This window comes from Zingiber officinale, chromosome 3A (genome assembly GCF_018446385.1).
Source record: "Zingiber officinale cultivar Zhangliang chromosome 3A, Zo_v1.1, whole genome shotgun sequence".
NCBI classification, from domain to species: Eukaryota; Viridiplantae; Streptophyta; class Magnoliopsida; order Zingiberales; family Zingiberaceae; genus Zingiber; species Zingiber officinale.
In genome coordinates, this window is record NC_055990.1 from 55,512,423 (window position 1) to 55,532,707 (window position 20,285).

Here is a 20,285-nt window from a genome sequence, read left to right on the forward strand (position 1 = left end):
ATATGAGGCCCTCATAGCCGGCTTGCAGGCAGCACGGCATGTGGGTGCCGGTAGGGTAACGCTTCATTCGGATTCCCAGTTGGCTGCTCAGCAGCTCTCTGGTACCTTTGAAATCAACAGTGCTCGGCTCAAGCTCTACGCTGAAGCATTTGAGAAGCTTAAAGCCAATTTTAGAGAAGTCATTGTCCAGAAGATACCCAGAGCAGAAAATCAAGTGGCCGATGAGTTACCCAAACTTGCGAGCTCAATAACGCCGATCGCCCTTCAGCAGCCAATTGAACAAGTATTGTTGGTGGCGCACATCGACCGTATGGAAGGCCTTATGTTTCCGAGCGACTGGAGGACACCCATTACGGAGTTTCTGCGCTCGGGCGCTACATCGTCCGATCAGAATGAAGCCCAGCTACTACGGAGGAGAGCCGGTCGGTTCACACTCATCGGCGATCAGCTTTCCAAGAAGGCTTTCTCACGCCCGCTGTTGAAAAGCGTGAGCTCGGAGGACTCGGCTTACATCCTCCAAGAAGTACATCAAGGATCATGCGGAGGGCTTCCGGGCGGACGATCGCTGGCTAAGAAGATCCTATTGGCCGGGTACTTCTGGCCAACCTTACAAGCAGACGCCGCTCAGACCGTGTCTATGTGCCTTTCGTGCCAGAAGTACCATAACTTCTACCACCGACCGACAGAGGAAATGAAGGCATCAACAGTCTCATGTCCGTTCGATCAGTGGGGAATGGATATCGTTGGTCCATTTCCTATGGCGACCGGACAGCGGAAATTTCTACTAGTGGCGGTCGATTATTTTTCCAAGTGGGTGGAGGCCGAGCTGCTGGCCAAGATCACCGAACAGATGGTCAAAAAGTTCATATGACAGCACATCATCTGTCGGTTCGGCATCCCTCGCCGACTGATTTCCGACAACGGACGGCAGTTCACCGGAAAGTTGCTCGAAGATTGGTGCCAAAGCTATGGCATCGAGCAACACTTCACGTCCGTAGCATACCCCCAAAGCAATGGTCAAGCTGAAGTAGCTAATCGGAAAATTCTTCATATTTTGCGCGCTTGGCTCGACCATATGGGAGGAAGCTGGGTGGATGAGGTGCCCGGCGTCCTATGGGCCATCCAAACGACTCCAAAGGAAGGGACGGGCGTCACGCCTTTCCACCTGGTGTATGGCGGCGAAGAGGTTATTCCTGTCGAAGTTGGAGTCGAGTCCGCTCGGATCCAGAATTATGATGACAACAACGCCGAGCGGAGGAACATGGAGCTGGATTTGGTCGAAGAAGAGAGGGCCAGGGCATCCGTCCGGCTGATGGCGTACCGTCAAAGGATGAAGCAGAATTACAACCGGCAAGTAATCCCAAGATCATTCCAGGTCGGCGATCTTGTTTGGAAGAAAGTGAAGCCGGTCGGGGACGTCGGCAAGCTAGAAGCTCCGTGGGCGGGTCCCTTCAAAATCATCGAAAAGCTCCGCTCGGGCGCTTACTATTTGGAAGATGAAGACGGACGACAGCTGGACCGACCTTGGAGCGCAAATCATCTCCAGCCTTATCGAGCTGGGTGAAAGGTGCACTGATGTAATTCATTTTTGTGTATATTCTAGTCGCCCATGTCCTTGTAATGCAGGAAGCAGAAATGAATTAAAGGATGGCTAGTATGCCCGCCGAGCGGCTGTGTTAAAGATTAGCCGTTAAGGCCGTCGAGCTCCGACGTTAAATATCGAGAGACGAGCCGGCGTCTATAAACGTCCGAGCGGAAGACCGTCGAGCTCCGACGTTAAATATCGAGAGACGAGCCGGCGTCTATAAACGTCCGAGCGGAAGACCGTCGAGCTCCGATGTTAAATATCGAGAGACGAGCCGGCGTCTATAAAACTTCCGAGCGGAAGACCGTCGAGCTCCGACGTTAAATATCGAGAGATGAGCCGGCGTCTATAAACGTCCGAGCGGAAGACTGTCGAGCTCCGACGTTAAATATCGAGAGACGAGCCGGCGTCTATGCGCGTCCGGGCGGAAGACCGTCGAGCTCCGACGTTAAATATCGAGAGACGGCCTATAAACTTCCGGGCGGAAGACCGTCGAGCTCCGGCGTTAAATATCGAGACGAGGCGGCGTCTATAAACCGTCCGGCGGAAGACCGTCGAGCTCCGACGTTAAATATCGAGAGACGAGCCGGCGTCTATAAACGTCCGAGCGGAAGACCGTCGAGCTCCGACGTTAAATATCGAGAGACGAGCCGGCGTCTATAAACGTCCGAGCGGAAGACCGTCGAGCTCCGACGTTAAATATCGAGAGACGAACCGGCGTATATAGACGTCCGAGCGGAAGACCGTTGAGCTCCGACGTTAAATATCAAGAGACGAGCCGGCGTCTATAAACGTCCGAGCGGATAGCCATCCATGTGATGCATTCCGGCGATAAGAGCTGACCAACGCCAGAGCCTGTTCTTTAAGGCCAACATACGGCCGAGCGGCTCGCGTAGCAAAAATAAATGGAAAACCCCTTTGAGGTAAGGTACAAAGCAAAAGAGGGTTAACAGGAATTAAAAAGGTGAGCATGTGAACGAGTGATGTTCGCGCGCCGAGCGGCTACGCAGTCGCATGGAGACATTTTTTGAAGACAATCGGCTTGAGTCCGTGTTAGAGTATGAAGCCGAGCGGAGGAGTTTTAAAGAACACTTTAAACATGACGAAAGAAAAATTTCTTGCCAAAACAAAAGTTGCAAGAACGGAAAGATGATCTATTTATGTCAAACACTGGGCAAACAAAAGGAATTACAACAAAAATAAGTTTTGCCGAACGGCGATACAAAAAGGTTGATAAAAAACACGCCTCACGCGTCAAAATCAAAAAGAGCATCTGGAATGGTGCCCATCACGGTAGCCAGATCCTCTGGGGGGATGGTCAGCTCGGCAGGAAGGTGGCCTTTGGTCTTCAAGTAATCCACCGCCGCCTTAATCGCCTCTTCGAAAGTGAGGGAAATCTTGTCGGTGAATTTCACTCCGAAGTCGTCCGAGCGGACAAAGGCCTTCCTCACTTCGTCATAGTGAGCCGACTCCCCCTCCTGATACTCTTTGAGCGCGGCTCGGGAAGCATCGTTGGCGGCACGGAGATCCTTCAAGTCTTCTTCAAATTTAAGAAGATCGGCTGAGCGGCCTTCCTTCTCGGTGGCCAGAAGGGCATCCAGATCCTTGATGCGTTGCTCTAGCCCTCTGATCTCCACCTTCATTAGGTCCATGTCATCAATGGCCTTGCGCTTCCGAGTGGTCGCCGTCTTGATCTCTTTATCCCGTTGTTTGACCACAGCTTCAAGCCGAGCGACCTCGCTCGACAGATCGGAAGTTCGTCTTTGTTCGGCTTCCAAAAGCTTTTTGCTCTTCTCCAAAGCAGCCGTGGATTGCCCTTGGTTTGCCTCCGAAAGTTTAAGTTTTTTCATTTCTTCCTCCAGCTCAGCCAGTCGATTGCTGACTGCGATCTGCTCTACCCAACTCTGCGAATGAAGGCAGTTAAGTTAAAAACGCAAATAAAAAATATCAGTAAAGCAGAAAGGCATACCCCGGTCGCCTGCTGCAGGTTACTGTCCCCTAGCTGACTGGGGGACATAAGCGCGACGCGTACGCGCGCGTCCTCCCAAACTTTGGCGAGTGGACCGGTGAGGGTGATCTGCTGTTCGGGAACAGATGGCTGATCGGCGGCCAGTAAGTATTCCTCCGAGGGAAATCTGAGGACAGTTTTTATCATCCTCGGGCCGCTTGAGTCATCTTGAGACGTAGCAGCATGGCCAGAGGACTCGCCGACCGGACGGTCGTCCAGTCGCCTAAGACGACGTAGAGTCTGAGTGGTGGAAGGTTGAGCCTCAGTGATGGTCGGCGGCAAGTCAAGCTGAGTCGGAGTGTGCTCCGAGGAGACCGCCTCAAAAACCACAGGAGCATCATCGCTCCGCTCGGCAAGCTGCTCCCCTGGTGGAGGTTGTTGATCGGCTTGCTCTAGCCGAAGGCGTTTACGAGTCACCAAGGGCACCTCGTTAGCCGATCGGCCCTCCTCCTCGGCCTGGACAGATGTGATATGGGCCGCGACCTCGTCAGTGGAGACGCGAGCGACCGAAGCCTCGGGAGCAACTTGAGTTCCCTCGCTCCCTTCAGTTGTTGAGCCGGCCAGAACCAAACCCCGTTCGGTTGCCTCTTTGTCCTTCACCGCCTCAATATTAGCGGCTTTCAGCTTGAGCTTTTCGGTTGCCTTTGCACGCCACATAACTTCAGCTGCAGAAACAAAGAATAAATCAGTTAGAACAAAAGAAAAATGGGAGATAAGAATCGCTTACTCATGCTACAAGGCAGATCGGCTTGGATGGGGGACAAGCCGAATATATACATCACTCTAGGGAGGAGCAACTTGTCGATATCGTAGCGTTGGCCGACCAGCTGGTTGGTCGCATGAAGATACGTCGGATGGCTCTTGAATTTGCCAAGACCCGGTTGGTTCGGCACCGCCGTTTGCCACTTCGTTCGAAAGGCCGGCCGTTCGGGAAGACGCATAAAAAAGAAATGCTCCTTCCAATGCTTATTGGAGCTCGGCATGTTGGTAAATAGGATGAAACCCGACCTAGATTGAAATATGAAGGTTCCCCACTCGGATTGTTTTGGGTAGAAGAAATAGTGGAAGATTTGGGGATCCAAGGGGATATCATTCAACTTGAAAAGGACTATCACCCCGCTCAGCAACCTAATCGAGTTCGGGACTAATTGGCCGAGCGGGAGGCGAAAGTGGTTGCATATTTGGATGATGAACGGATGTGGAGGAAAGCGCAGCCCGGTCAAAAATTGATCACGGAAGAAGTAAATAGTGTCGGGCGGCGGGTCATTCGGCCGATCGGAAGGAGTGGCTACAACTATTTCGTGGTCAGCCGGAATTTCATACGTCCGAATAAGACGCAATGCGTCTTCTCCATCGAATCAGCTCTCCATAGTCGTATACCAGAGACCAGGAGCGCCGACTGTAGGCGTAGAAGTACTCGCCATGGCCGAAACAGAAGAGAGATTGACAGAAAAACTAAAGGAAAATCCAACAGAATGAAAAAGCAAGCAATACAGGAGGTGGGGAGCTGAAAAGGAGGGCTTACGGGTGTTAGAAAGATCGAGGAAAGGAAGAAGACGGCGAGCGCACCAAACAGGCAGGGAATGAGGATCGCCGGAGCAGAGTGAGCGGCGTGAGGGCGAAGTCGATGAAACAAGAAGGCGGCGGAAAGAATTGGTCGCGAGATTTATAACGTTTGCGTCGAACGGCCGTGGCCGTCCGATTCAGGTCACGAAGAACGAGGTCATCATCCAGCCATTCATTTCAAACAGCTGCTGTCCCATCGGAGGTAACGCCACCGCCATACGCTGACAAGAGCAGGGTCACCACGTGTCAGCAGGACACAGGTCGCATTTAATGAGCGCACCTTACCGTGCGCACCGCACGTGATTGGCAGTAAGGGAAAGGATTTGATAGGAATTTCAAGGGAATACAAGGCACGAGCGAGACACCGCCGACCGGATGTGCATCTCTATGCCTAGCCGAGCGGACTAGTATAGCGGCGAGGTATAGGATAGGATGGGGCATGGATTCCAAGGGAATACAAGACATGGGCAATGTACCGCCGAACGGAGGAGCATCCCTAAGCATGGCCGAGCGGATTAATGTATCGGTCGTTACTCTGTCAGATCGGCAGTCTAGTCAGTCGGACTTCACCTCCTTCGACTAGACTTGAGGGGGAGGCAAGTGATCCGACGGTTAGAACAGGGGACCCCCATTCTGAGGGGTCAATGCCAAGCGGGAGTCAAAAGGTCAGGTGGCCGATCGGAGAAGGAGGGGCCGACCTCCCGGTCGTCCGACCGGTGAATAGCCGATGGCAAAAGTCGCCCCGACAGAAGTCGGGGTTCCGACGCTCAATTGAACAGTAGCAAAGAGCCGAGCGGAAGGCCTAAGAGAAGGTGACACTGCTAAACAGTCCCTACATGACACCCTACCGAAAATATCCCCAGCATATCGATGACAACGGCAGACCGGACGGGATGTGAGTGCCGTCCGGCCGGCGCGTAAGATGAGGGCTGGCCGGATGGACTCCCCGTCCAGCCGGCTTGCCGGACGCCCTGGCCTGTGATCGATAGAGAGGGACAAGAACATCTTATGACAGCTGTCAAGTCATAGGGCTAGACCATGCTCCAAGTCTGACAACGAGGTGTTCTGTTGTCCCATCGAAGACATGCTTGGACTATAGCAGTATGGCGTTAGGTAAGCTTTCTGACAGACACATACCGATGTATGGGCTACGGACACGTATGCGCCTCGGTGGACGTGTAGGAGCTCTTTCACCGCTCTATATAAAGAGCCTCATACTTTGCCGGAGGTACGCATGAGACATCTTTGGAGCCACTTTTCTCACTACTTGCTTGCCTGACTTGAGCGTCGGAGGGTCGCCGCCGGGAACCCCTTCCCGGCCCGACTTCTGTGCAGGTTCGCCGGAGCTTCGTGCAGCCAGGCAAAGATCCACATCAGCAGCCGGAGAGCGCCACGTGCCTAGCGTCCGTTGGTTCAGCGTTCGGACAGGATCAGGTATCAAGATCTAAAGTATTCCTACAAGTGGAATGGTAGGAAGAAAGATATTGAAGACTTTGTAATTTGATATTTGGTGTGTCAACAAGTGAAGGCAGAATAATATAGTGACATAGTGGAAGCGTAGTGATCCCCTAATCCATTAAGAGTATTTGTTGGATGTGAAAAATAAATGAAATAAAATAATAGATAACAAATAATCTTACAGAATTTTTGGAAAGTTTTAGAAAATATTTTGGGATTTAAATAATGTTGGTATAATATGTGGGATAAGTCTATTAGGCTTAGTGATAGTCTATTTGGAATATCCATTAAAAAAAAAAAGGAGTTGATTTATTAACATAAGCCTAAGTCTTATTACTTGCCCTAGTTTCTCCCTTCCTCTCGCAATTTTCCACAGACCCTGCTCCCTTGCAATTTTTCGCCCGACGCCGCTCCACCTCTGCCTGACACCGTCGCCGCCGCAGGGTTACCACTACCAGTGGTCATCGTCGACTGCTGTGGACCATCTCCAGAGACCTGGGATGCGGTTGGAGCGCTGATCTACAACCAACTCAAATCGACGGACCTCGGGCAGCTGTTCCTATTGCTACCACGGTTGTTGTTGCTGCTATCTTAACTCAAGTCGTTGCCTCCTTAGGCCGCCAGGAGCCATTGTTGGAGAAGGAGCCAAGGGTAACAATCCTGCTAACCTAAGTTTTGTTCAATTGGGCTTTTAACCTAGTAGAATCTGAATTTAAGGCTGGTTATAGATTTTGGGATTTATCGAGTTGTTGTCAAAATCCAAATTTGATATCGAGCTTACTATCAGAATTTGAATTTTTGCTGTTAGAATCTGAATCTGAATCTGAATTCGAGATTACTGTTAGATGTAGGGAAAAATTTTGGTTGTTATCGGTACGTTAAATAACTCTCAGTTGATAGTGAGGTTGAAGAACTAACCCTCATTCAGTGTATCATCATCGGCAGTAGGATAAGGTTTACTAATGGGTTTGGTTAGTTTAATAAACTTGTGATTTAATTGAGAATATTAGATCTGTTAGATTTTTAAAGTGGTAAATGGGTAGCTAGGTTAATGCAGCTATGGACCTAATCACTAAAGGACTAATAAGCAAATAGAAAATGGATATGGCTAATACCAAAAAAAAATGTGGGAATAAATTTGTTGCATGAAATCTGTTATTAGCATTAGCGTAGTACTTAAATATTCTTGCAATTACTCATCCTCAGGGTTTGGGCTCGAGACAGAGCCTCAGATTTAAAGACTATTAGGGAGGCCTACATCTAAGGTAGGTAGATCCTGCTTATCTTCTTGATATCTTTAATTATAGTGCATGTTTGTTTACTACCATGTTTGATGAAATTACAGTTACTCGCCTACTTTAAATTTGCCCTATATTGCTCCTGAGTTGATACCTTATTGATTGTCCTTATATGTTGTCTTATTGTTGATAGCTATGCAGTTATGTTTGTTATTCATGATTGGGTTCATATATATATATATATATATATATATATATATATATATATATATGCATGATATTATCAGACCCTAGTGTAGGACGATCATACCGTAGTATAGGATATTAAGCATCTTGCTAAACCCGTGTTTATTATTTCATACTAGGGTGTAGGATAATGAGTATCCTAATAGACCCTTGTTGTTATTTAGGCCTATAGCTTAAGTTAGAGAATTTCTATTATAGTATGATTATAGACTTAGGCTCGTGCCTTCAGGGCACTGAGATTATAGGTAGTATAGTTGTATATCAGAGCGAAGGTATATATATATTAGCGAAATTATACTGACCTATACCTGATGAAAATCACTCCCTAGAAAGGGTAGTGTATTCCACTAGGTTTTTCCCTCTGAATCATCCCCTAGGATTACTTGATATTGATCTCGTTGTTTATTATATCTGTGATAATTCTATGGAATTAGTCGAGATATTAATGCTAGGTGACTAGTAACTTGGGGACGTAATTATCTATTTTCTGTCTATATATTAGTAGGATTATATCGTAATATAGGGTACCAAGTATCCTAGTAGACCCTTGTTCTATAGGCTCATGCCTATACATTAGTAGAATTATACCATAGTGTAGGATTTCGAGGATCTTACTAGACCCTTGGTTGCTATATCTTGTCGACCATTGTCTTACATTCAGCAACCATTGGTATATCCTATCGACCATTGTTTCCTATTCATGGTTGAGAGAGTCATCAGCGATCATTAGTATATCCTGTCTCCCATGTGTGGGTAAGAGAGTCATTAGTGACCATTCGTATATACCCTGTCTGCCCAAGGGACCATCTGTGGTAGAGTGTTTTCCCGCATACAGTCACTAGTTATTTACCCTGTCTGCCCATGAGACCATTCATGGTAGAGCATTCTTTCGCGGACAGTGACTAGTCATTTGCCCTGACTGCCCACGAGATCAACCATGGTAGAGTGTTCTCTCGCAGTCAGTGTTTGTTATATATTTGTTATATGTCGGTCATGTATTTGTTCGTGCAGGTTTGGATGTACTGTATGTACTCTCGATTTGTCAATTATTCTTAGTTGAACAGTTAGTGAAGTACTATATTATTTATTATACTTTTGGTTTGCTGGTGATTTTATTGCTACGTCAGTTAGTATTTTATCTGAGACTGCATCCTTTGATCTCCTGTTAGTATATTATTCATACACTATCTTCTTCTATCCACTGAGTGGTTGTACTCACTACTCTTTGCTTTTCTCTTGACTTTCAGGTTAGCAGATAGAAGAGGTGTGGTGTCGCTCAAAGGTCCTGGCTACTAGTCCCCCTCAAGTTGGGTTTCCATTGAGTTGCTTTATATTATTGTTGTTTATAGTTGCAGTTTCTTTCTATATCAGATTTTGAGTATGTTTACATGTACATGCATACATACACGCATTATCATTTTTTAACTTGGTGTTGTTATATTTGTTAGTTATATTTGTTAGTTAGAGCCCTAGAGCCAATCATTTAATGATAGTATTATGGACTTATTGTATCATATTCTTATATAAATAAAGACATTTATTTTTGGTTATTATACTTACTTGTATTGGTGTCAAATAAACTAAGTATAATAGCGTCCTTGAGTAGAAGGTTCTCACCTATATCAATCGGTTAGTTGAACCGATAGTGAGATGATATAGGGAACACTACTCTTAATCATTCCTAGTCGAGTATTAACATTCAGGGACAATGTTAATGCAATAAGACTAGCATGTAGGTCAACTCGATGACTTGATCTCACAAGTCATGGATATAGAGATATCAAGTTGACACATGAGTATGCATTGGAGAATGTATACTGAATGACCCGTCATGAGAAAGTATCATGGATCGTTATATGTGTCATATACATTCTCATGTGGTTATTAGTATGACTACTAGTCCTTGGACCTAAAGTCACCATGGATCCCTACATACGGAGTTATATACTTTGGTTTCGTCAAACGTTACCCGTAACTGGGTGGACTATAAAGGCGATTACTGGGTATGTAACGAATTATGCAGAGTGATGTGAGTGATGTAGATGAGATCTATCCCTCCTATATGACGAGAGTGATATTGATATTCTTAATAGACTGAGACCACGAAGTGCATGACCATGCCCAAATGAATCAATATGAGATATTGAGCTCATTTGATTTAGTGAGTCCACTTGGAGTTCAAGATTTAGATTGATTAGAGAATGACACGGTCTATGTCTCACATTGATTAATCTAGATGTCTTGGATAGAAGGACACTTGTCATATATTGTGAGGAGTCACAATTAGTAGTCACAAAGTGATGTTAGATCTCAACATTCTTATAACTTGGGTAGTAATGATGTGTTGCTAGATACCGCTCATTACTTATGCTTCTAAATGAGTTTAGGAGCATTGCCAACGTTATAAGAACCTATAGGGTCACACAAAAAGGGCTATTAGATGGAGATTAGGTTCATTTGATAAACCTAAAGGATTAGGTTCATGTGATAAACCAAATTGGATTTAGAGTAATCCAAATTATGCTAATTGAGTTGGACTCAATTTGGTTCATGTGTTAAATGAGTCTAATTTGGACTTAGACTCATCGAATCAATTTAATTCAATGAATAGAGATTCATTAAATTAAAATTGACTTGAATCAATGGTTAGATTTGATCAACCATGGGAGAGAAGTGGTCAAGTTTGACTTGACTTGAGAGGAAGATGAAGAGTCAAGTTTGACTTGACCATTTGCCACCTCATTGGTGAGTTGGCAAGAAGTGGACCAATGATGATGCTCCACATCATCATGGTTACTTAAGTGAGATGTCACCTCATGGGAGTTACCAAGAGTTGTAACTCTTGGTATCCCATGGAGGTTACAACCTCCACAAAAGTGGCCGGCCACTTTGATTTCATGTGGTGAGTTTCATTTTTTTGTGAAAACTCCCATCTTCTTCCTCTCTAGCTTTCTTCTTGCTCTCCCTCTCCTCCATTACTGATCTCTAAGGTTACTAGCACATCCTTAGAGATTTTTCTCCATCTCTTGCTTGTGTGGATACACATAGAGAAGTGTCTACTTTGACACTTTCGAGATCCGGCGAACCGAGGACGAGCGGGATTGTAAAGGGCTTCGCATCAAGGGGATAACCTTTCTTCCTTGTAGATCTAGTTTAGAACTAGTGTAAGAAACTCGTACTCGTAATGTTTTTGAAATTTTAATCTTCGCACGGATCCGGTGGCTGGGGTTTCGGGGTTTCCGCGACGCGAAAAAGCGGTTTTCACGACCCGAAAAATCCAATAGTTGTATCAGAGCCACGTGCGAAGACTTGTACGAGCTTAGTTTTGATTTTTATGAAAAATATAGCTTCTGTGATTTTCTGTAAATTTAAGTTTTTATGGATTTTTATGAGTAATTTTCTTGTAGAAGCGAAGCACAAGTGTTTATACACTTGTAGGCTTCGACTACCGAAAAGATTTTTCCGAAACGGCAAGGTTTCGCTCCAAAACTTTTTGGGACAGCGGACTAAGGCGCTGTAGGATCGCTTAGGGACACTCGCGATGGTTAGATCGCGGGTAGGGGCGCTGCCCCTGGCCCCGCAAGGGGATTCGTTCCGCGATTGCGCCCAAAAACCGCTAAACGGGACCGTCGGAAAAATTTTACTCATAAAATTGTAAAAATTATAGAAAATTATAGAAAATACATAATTTAGAATTATGTATAATTTGTGATAGTCATGACCCAAAAAGACCCAATTGGATTGGTATATTTGTGTTGTAATTCATAATACGGCCTGCGTGCTGTCATATGATTGTGTGTGTTGTATACTTGATACGCGACCTGCCCGTCGTGCCTTTCTCCATTTATTCTTGTTGTAAATTAGTTTAGACTCGAATGTAACTCGAGTTTCAAAAATTGTAATGTACAAAATTGGAGCGGTGGAAGGTCCACTCGAGACGGAGTTACGAGGAGGGCGCGAGCAACACAAGGTGGTCAAAGGGAGAAGCTTGAGAAGCTGTTGACCTTAGGTTGACCATCCGATCTTCTCATTGGCTTGAGAAGATCGTAGTAGGGCCATGACTAATCACAAATAGTATAATTAATTGCTTGTGTGTGTGTATTTGATGCATGCTAGTAAAGTAGTTAATTAGCGCCTTAACGATTCGATTCGATCAATCGCGTATATGATATATCTCAACGATTAGTTTAGATCTAAGTCACGCACATGATGCACCTCCTCTACGATTAGATTAGATTTGAATCGAGTATATGATACACATCGTCGATTAGATTAGATCTAAATCGCGTCAACTCTAAAATGTCTACTATGCCGTGATACCTATCACTACCTCGATCACATGTGTTGTTGAATCTGCCAAAGCAGAGCAACACATATTATCTTGGTAGGGTACGGAGGGAAAATCTTGGTCCCGCCTATCAACGCATGGGTGAGTACAACTCAATTAGATTGAGTAACTAGTTAACTCGGTTGGATCGAGTAAAACTATAGGCATATTTTCAACGGTTGGAATATAGGACATAATCACATTTATATTAATTCTTGGGCGTATTAGTCAAAGCTAACTCAAGTTTTAATATAACTGCGGATAATGATCCTATAAACAAGAGTTGCATAGAGATGTAATTGGTAAATTGTTACCTACCGATCATACTAAGTCTTGGACGATTTAGCCAAAGCTAACTCAAGGCGTAGTATGATGTGGATCTTGTCCCACATGAATTATAGAATTCAGTGGGGGCATCATTTAATTAAAGGCCTAATTAAATGATTTAAAATAATATGATATTTATTTTCTGTATTTTTTTCTGTTGTAGATAATCATGACGTCGAATACGAACTCTTTCTCCTTGCGTTTTGTCCTTAAGAAGGACAAGCTCAACGGAGCTAATTTCCTGGACTGGTACGGGAATCTGAGAATTGTTCTCACACAAGAACATAAATTGTACGTTCTGGAGTAGCCCATTCCGGAGGCACCTCCTACCACTGCCACGCGAGCTGACCGAGATGCTTACAAGAAGCATCAAGATAACGCATTAGATGTGTCATGTCTCATGCTCGCAACCATGAACTCTGAGCTTCAGAAGCAATATGAGTTGATGGGTGCTTATGATATGGTTGAACATTTTCGTCAACTGTATCAAGGACAAGCAGGGCACTGGAAGAGAAACTGCACAGGATACCTGGAAGATCTTAAGAAGAAGAGAAATAAGATTTCTACTTCAGGTATAAATGTTATAGAAGTCAATCTCTCTATTTCTTCATCGTGGGTATTAGATACCGGATGTGCTTCTCACATTTGTACTAATGTACAAGCGCTGAGAAATAGCAGAGCATTGATGAAGGACGAGATAGACCTATGAGTAGGCAATGGAGCATGGGTTGCTGCTGTTGCTGTAGGAACTTACTATCTATCTCTACCCTCTGGGCTTGTACTAGAATTAGATGAATGTTGTTATGTGTCTGCCTTGACTAAGAACATTATATCAGTTTCTTGTTTGGACAAGAAAGGGTTTTCATTTATTATAAAGAACAAATGTTGTTCAGTTTATTTAAATGAAATGTTCTATTGCAGTACACCTCTGATGAACGGACTCTATATTCTAGAGTTTGAGAGCCCTATCTATAACATAAGTACCAAGAGGTTCAAGTCAAATGATATAAACCAAACCTATCTCTAGCACTGTTGCTTAGGTCATATAAATGACAAGCGCTTATTCCAGCTCCATAAGGATGGTTTGCTGGACTCATTTGATTTTGAATCTTATGAGACGTGCGAGTCATGCCTACTAGGCAAGATGACCAAGACTCCCTTTAGTGGGCACAGCGAAAGAGCGACTGATTTGTTAGGACTCATACATAGTGATGTATGTGGCCCTTTCAATGTCGTTGCTAGAGGCGGTTATAGGTACTTCATCACATTTACTGATGACTTCAGTAGATATGGTTATGTGTACTTGATGACACATAAGTCAGAATCTTTTGAAAAGTTCAAAAAATTCAAGAATGAAGTGCAGAACCAACTTGACAAGAGTATTAAGATACTTCGATCAGATCGAGGTGGAGAATACCTTAGCCATGAGTTTCGTGACTACCTAGCTGAGTGTGAGATTCTATCCCAACTCACTCCTCTTGGAACACCGCAGTGGAATGGTGTATCCGAAAGGAGAAATCGTACTTTATTAGATATGGTACGATCTATGATGAGTCACACAGATCTTCTGACATTCCTTTGGGGCTATGCTCTAGACACGGCAGCTTTTATACTCAACTGAGTTTCATCCAAGGCCGTAATAAAGACACTATATAGGATATGGACTGGGAGAGATGCCCAGGTGTCTTTCATGAGGATTTGGGGTTGTGAGGCTTACGTTCGACGTCAAGTCTCAGACAAGTTAGTGTTGGAGGATCGGTGGCCGGCTTGAAGGGGGGTTGGATAGCTAGGTCACCTCCAAATCGATTTCTTCTCTACAATACGTTAGTTTGCGCAAGTCGAAATATAGCAATTAAAACAATGAAACACAAACAAGAATACAAATGCTAACACGCTCGATGTAACGTGGTTCAGAGATGATGCTCCTACTCCACGACATGTCCTTGAGGTGGACGAGCCCTTGATCCTTTGGTGGATCAGTCCCCGGCAATCTCCGGCTAAAGCTTCTCCTTCTCGGTGGAGCAAACCTCTCACAAAGTTCTCTTCCTCTTTACAAGATGAAACTTAGGGTTGGAGAGGAAGAGCGTTTAACTTGGAAGCTTTGGGAAAGACTAAGAAGGTTTACAACTAGCACCAGTAACCCTCTTTAAGCCCCAAAGCATTCCTTAAATAAGATGAGAGAGTTGATCACAAATCAACTCAAACCCCGACACCAGTCGACTGGTCTAAGAACCAGTCGACTGGTGTGCCGTTGGACCCAGCCAACGACTCTATGCAGAAAGACAAATTCTGCCAACGACTATGTACCAGTCGATTGGTCTTAGGACCAGTCGACTGATCCCCGTAGCCGACAAGCTGGATCAGTCGACTGGTCCCAGTACATTCACTCCTCTCATCCTTTCCGGAGTCGCCTTTGAAGTCCTCTTCCTCGGGCTTCATCCCTCAGATGCACCCGAGCCCGCGGCTCCTCTCCGTGCCATCCTTCACGCTGCCTTGAAGTCCACTTCCTTCGGCTCCACTCCATTGCTCCTCGTCCGGCGGTTCCTCGGATGTCTTCCACACCATCCTTCACCGACTCAAGAATCCGAGCCCTTGGATGAGTTTCCCATACTTGGCCACACCAAGTTCTCATGTGTTCCACCAAGTCCTGCAAGACTCAACCACATATCAAATACATATGAAAGCCTAACTTAAACTCTTTGACACACACATCAAAACCTAGGTCGATTGCACTAACAATCTCCCCCTTTTTGATGTGTGGCAACATGTTTAAGTTAGGTATAAATAACAACTTTGAAAATTTGAAGCAATATGTAAACATGAAGCATAAAAACCAAGCTCCCCCCTTAATACATGCTCTCAACCTTAATTTTCAAAGATTTGCACACAAGTAAACCAAGTAGGTTACTAACTTAACCTTCCCTTTTCTCCCCCTTTGACACCATCAAAAATATTGTACCAGACACGTACACATACTATGATATCAATTCCAACCAATTTTAGACCAAAAACTTGATTTCAGAAATCCTTAGTATGCTGAAAGGCTGGTACTAGTCAACTGGTACCTGTCACAGTCGACTGGTACATGCTGAATCCAAATTTCAACCTTCTGAGGCCAACTTCAGAAATGCATAGAAAATTCTAGAAAATTCGAAAAATCATGAAATTTTGAACACATATTTCTTGAAATGTCCTTTAACAAGGAAAAATATATTTTCATAAAAAGTCAAAGTATTTTTGAAATGTTGGCCAAATCTCAAAAATCTCAAAATCATGCAAGTTTGTATCAAGTTAAACCTTAGTTTTGCAATCATATGTTTCAACATAGCTATTCCATAGTAAATACAACATATAATTGTTTTCAAAAACATTTGAAATGTCCAACTATGATCTATGGGCAAGATCTCCATTAATTAAACATTTGCTTTCCCCATAGTTGGTCTATGATTACTAACAATTTGATACATATCATAACTCATCAAAAATGCCATAAGCATAAGTGAATTATTTGTATCATCCTAATATCTCACATTTATGGTTAGAAAATAATGCAAATCATTGTGAGATAAAGGTAACCTTTACTTAGCCCTCTTGATCATGAATCTCTATCAAGGCTAAGTCCTCCCCCTTAAGGTTCCAAGTCAACCATTTTTCAAAAATTTGAGTTATGATTTCATTGGTTGACTAAAACTAAAATCCTCTAACCCTTGAGGATTGATTTTGGTACCCAATAGAAATTCTTTCTAATTGGGTTAATTAAGTACTCTTTGGGGATCCATTTCCTATATATGGTCTTTGTCTTGGATTGCCCCCTAGCAAGTAGACAATGATAGGTCTTTTCATTGTTTGGTTCATTGTATCCTATCCCATTTTTCTTAAAACTTGCCATTTGGCTCCCAATGATCATATTTAGGGTTTTAGAACCAATTTCAAATTTCCTAAGAGCATTGGTAAGGTATTCTATCTTTTACCTTAATTCCCTATTTTTTTCTTCTAAACATGATACATTTGAACTTGAAGAAGAAGAAGCATGCATATCATTGTCCTTAGAAGACATGGATTTTAATTTTTCTTCAAGGCAACCAATATTATTTTTCAAAGACTTATTTTTCCTTTTTGCCTTGAACAAATCCTCATTTGTACTTTTAATAATCTTAATTAAAACATGGGGAGGAAGATTATATACTTCACTTACCGAGAAGTCCGAATCTGAAGTTTGACCTCTCCCTTCACTTGAGCTCCCCTCTTCATCTTCACTTGAGCTCTTTCCCTCTTCATTTTCGGATGAGGTGGAGGCTATATCATCAATTACCATTAGCGCGAAATTGACTACATGGTGCTCTTCTTCCTCCGATGATGATGAAGGATCATCCCATGTTGCTTTTAGGTTTTGAGCCTTCTTCCCCTTTTCTTTTGTCTTCTTCTCCTCCCTCTTCTTCCCTTCCTTCTTCTTCAAGAGAGGACAATCATCTCTTATGTGTCCTTCTCCTTGGCAATTGTAGCAAATGATCTTCCTTGTCCTACTTTTGCTTCTTGAGCTTTTCCTAGCATGGGATTTGTTAGATGAAAATTTTTTAAAAGCTCTTCTCATTTTTCTTACCATATACGCCTCTTGGTCGCTATCCATTGAGACGCTTGATTCTTCAGAGTCGGACGATGGTGGGGATGAAGACTTCTTCTTCTTACCCTTTCCCTTGTTTGCCACAAGGGCTACTCCTCTTGATCTATTTGCTTCTCCTTCTAAACCTTCAACCCTTGTTTCGAGAATCTCCATTGTTGAGAAGAATTCATCTAGAGAGCTCTTCTCTAGATCCTTTGAAATGTAGAATGAATCTACAATGGAGCTCCATGTCGAGTTTCTTGGGAAAGCATTGATGGCTTTCATTATGATGTCTCGGTTGGAGAGTTTCTCACCTACACTTATTAGTCCACTTAAAATTTCTTTAATTTTAGCATGAAGTGTAGATACCTTATCTCCCTTCTCAAGCTTTACATTGTTGAGTTGAGTTCAGAGAAGATCTCTTCTTGCCAATTTAGCCTCGGATGTGCCTTCATGAAGCTCCACTAGCTTTTCCCATAACTCCTTGGCGCTGAAGTAGGTTCCCACCCTTATTACTTCTTGTTGGGGAAGAACATTTAGTAGATGATGGATGACTTTCGAATTCGCTAAATGTTCTTCCCTTTGCTTCTTGCTCCACCTTGTTTTCTCAAGTATTTTATTGTCTTGATCCCTAGGCACTTCGAAACCATTTTCCATGATTAGCATAATATCAAAATCGGTTTTGAAGAATACCTCCATTCTCTTCTTCCACCAAGAGAAGTCCCTTTCGAATTTGGGCGGATGAATGTTTGAGCCGGCCATTTGATGATGTTGTTCTTCTTGGCGATTAGTCCATTGAAGAGCGTCCTTGCTCTGATACCAATTGTTGGAGGATCGGTGGTCGGCTTGAAGGGGGGTTGGATAGCTAGGCCACCTCCAAATCGATTCCTTCTCTACAATACGTTAGTTTGCGCAAGCGGAAATATAGCAATTAAAACAATGAAACACAAACAAGAATACAAACGCTAACACGCTCGATGTAACGTGGTTCGGAGATGATGCTCCTACTCCACGACATGTCCTTGAGGTGGACGAGCCCTTGATCCTTTGGTGGATCAGTCCCCGGCAATCTCCGGCTAATGCTTCTCCTTCTCGGTGGAGCAAACCTCTCACAAAGTTCTCTTCCTCTTTACAAGATGAAACTTAGGGTTGGAGAGGAAGAGCGTTTAACTTGGAAGCTTTGGGAAAGACTAAGAAAGTTTACAACTAGCACCAGTAACCCTCTTCAAGCCCCAAAGCATTCCTTAAATAAGATGAGAGAGTTGATCACAAATCAACTCAAACCCCGACACCAGTCGACTGGTTTCAACACCAATCGACTGGTCCAAGCACCAGTCGACTGGTGTGCCGTTGGACTCAGCCAACGGGCTTCTGTGCATTCTGTGAAGCTGGATCAGTCGACTGGTCCCATTACCAGTCGACTGGTCCCAGTACATTCACTCCTCTCATCCTTTCCGGAGTCGCCTTTGAAGTCCTCTTCCTCGGGCTTCATCCCTCAGATGTACCCGAGCCCGCGGCTCCTCTTCGTGCCATCCTTCACGCTGCCTTGAAGTCCACTTCCCTCGGCTCCACTCCATTGCTCCTCGTCCGGCAGTCCCTCGGATGTCTTCCACACCATCCTTCACCGACTCAAGAATCCGAGCCCTTGGATGAGTTTTCCATACTTGGCCGCACCAAGTTCTCATGTGTTCCACCAAGTCGGCAAAGATTGGGGTCTTTCTAGAAGAGACTTTATTTCTAGAAAGACTAGTGGGAGTACGTTCGATCTTGAAGAAGTTCAAGATGCGGACCATAACACTGAAGCCTCGATGGAAGTTGAACTGGAACCACAAAATGTTGTGGATGATGTTGTTCCACAAGGAGTTGAGGAACAACAACCAGTTCAAGTAGACATACATCTTCGCCGGTCTGATAGGGTACGTCATCAGCCTGAGAGATACTCATTTCTCTTGTCTGACCATGATGACGTTGTGCTCATAGATGATGAGCCTACCACCTATCAGGAAGCTGTGATGAGACCAGATTCCGAGAAATGGCTAGAGGCCATGAGATCCGAGATGGAATCCATGTACACCAACCAAGTATGGACTTTGGTTGATCCACCTGAAGGGGTAAAACCCATTGAGTGTAAGTGGGTCTTTAAGAGAAAGACTGACATGGATGGACTTATCTATAAGGGTCACTTGGTAGCTAAAGGTTTCAAGCAAATTCATGGTATTGACTATGATGAAACCTTTTCTCCAGTAGCGATGTTTAAGTCCATTCGGATCATGCTTGCTATTGCAGCATACCATGACTATGAGATATGGCAGATGGATGTCAAAACCGCGTTTCTGAATAGAAACCTACTCGGGATGTGTACATGACACAACCTGAGGGTTTTGTAGATCCACTACATAGGTCCATTTATGGACTAAAGTAAGCTTCTCAGAGCTGGAATCTTTGATTCGATGATGTAATCAAACAGTTTGGTTTCATCAAGAACAAAGATGAGCCTTGTGTCTACAAGAAGGTTATAGGGGATATAGTTGTCTTCCTCATATTGTATGTGGATGACATACTACTCATTGGGAAGGACATTCCTTTGCTTCAGTCAAGACACGGCTAGGGAGTTGCTTCTCAATGAAGGACTTAGGTGAGGCATCCCGCATTCTAGGGATACGGATCTATAGAGATAGATCTAAGAGATTGCTTGGCTTAAGTACATATATTGACAAGGTACTCTTCGGTTTGCCATCAGAACTCCAAGAAGGGATTTTTGCCGATGTCATGGCGTGAGTCTTTTGAAGACTCAAGGTCCCTCTTCTAGAGAGGAGAAAGCATGGATCGGATCCCTTATGCCTCAGCCATAGGATCTATCATGTACGTCATGCTATGTACTCGACCCGATGTCTCGTATGCTTTGAGGATGACGAGCAGATCGGTGAAAG

General features: G+C 44.3%; 1 long non-coding RNA gene across 1 annotated transcript; it reads left to right on the plus strand.

Moving 5' to 3' along the window:
* The first annotated feature begins 6,962 nt into the window (after window positions 1–6,962).
* LOC122053759 lies at window positions 6,963–9,592 on the plus strand. Its single transcript, XR_006132341.1, has 3 exons — window positions 6,963–7,268; window positions 7,824–7,882; window positions 9,349–9,592. It is a non-coding gene; the product is annotated as an uncharacterized LOC122053759 (long non-coding RNA).
* Window positions 9,593–20,285: the final 10,693 nt, after the last annotated feature.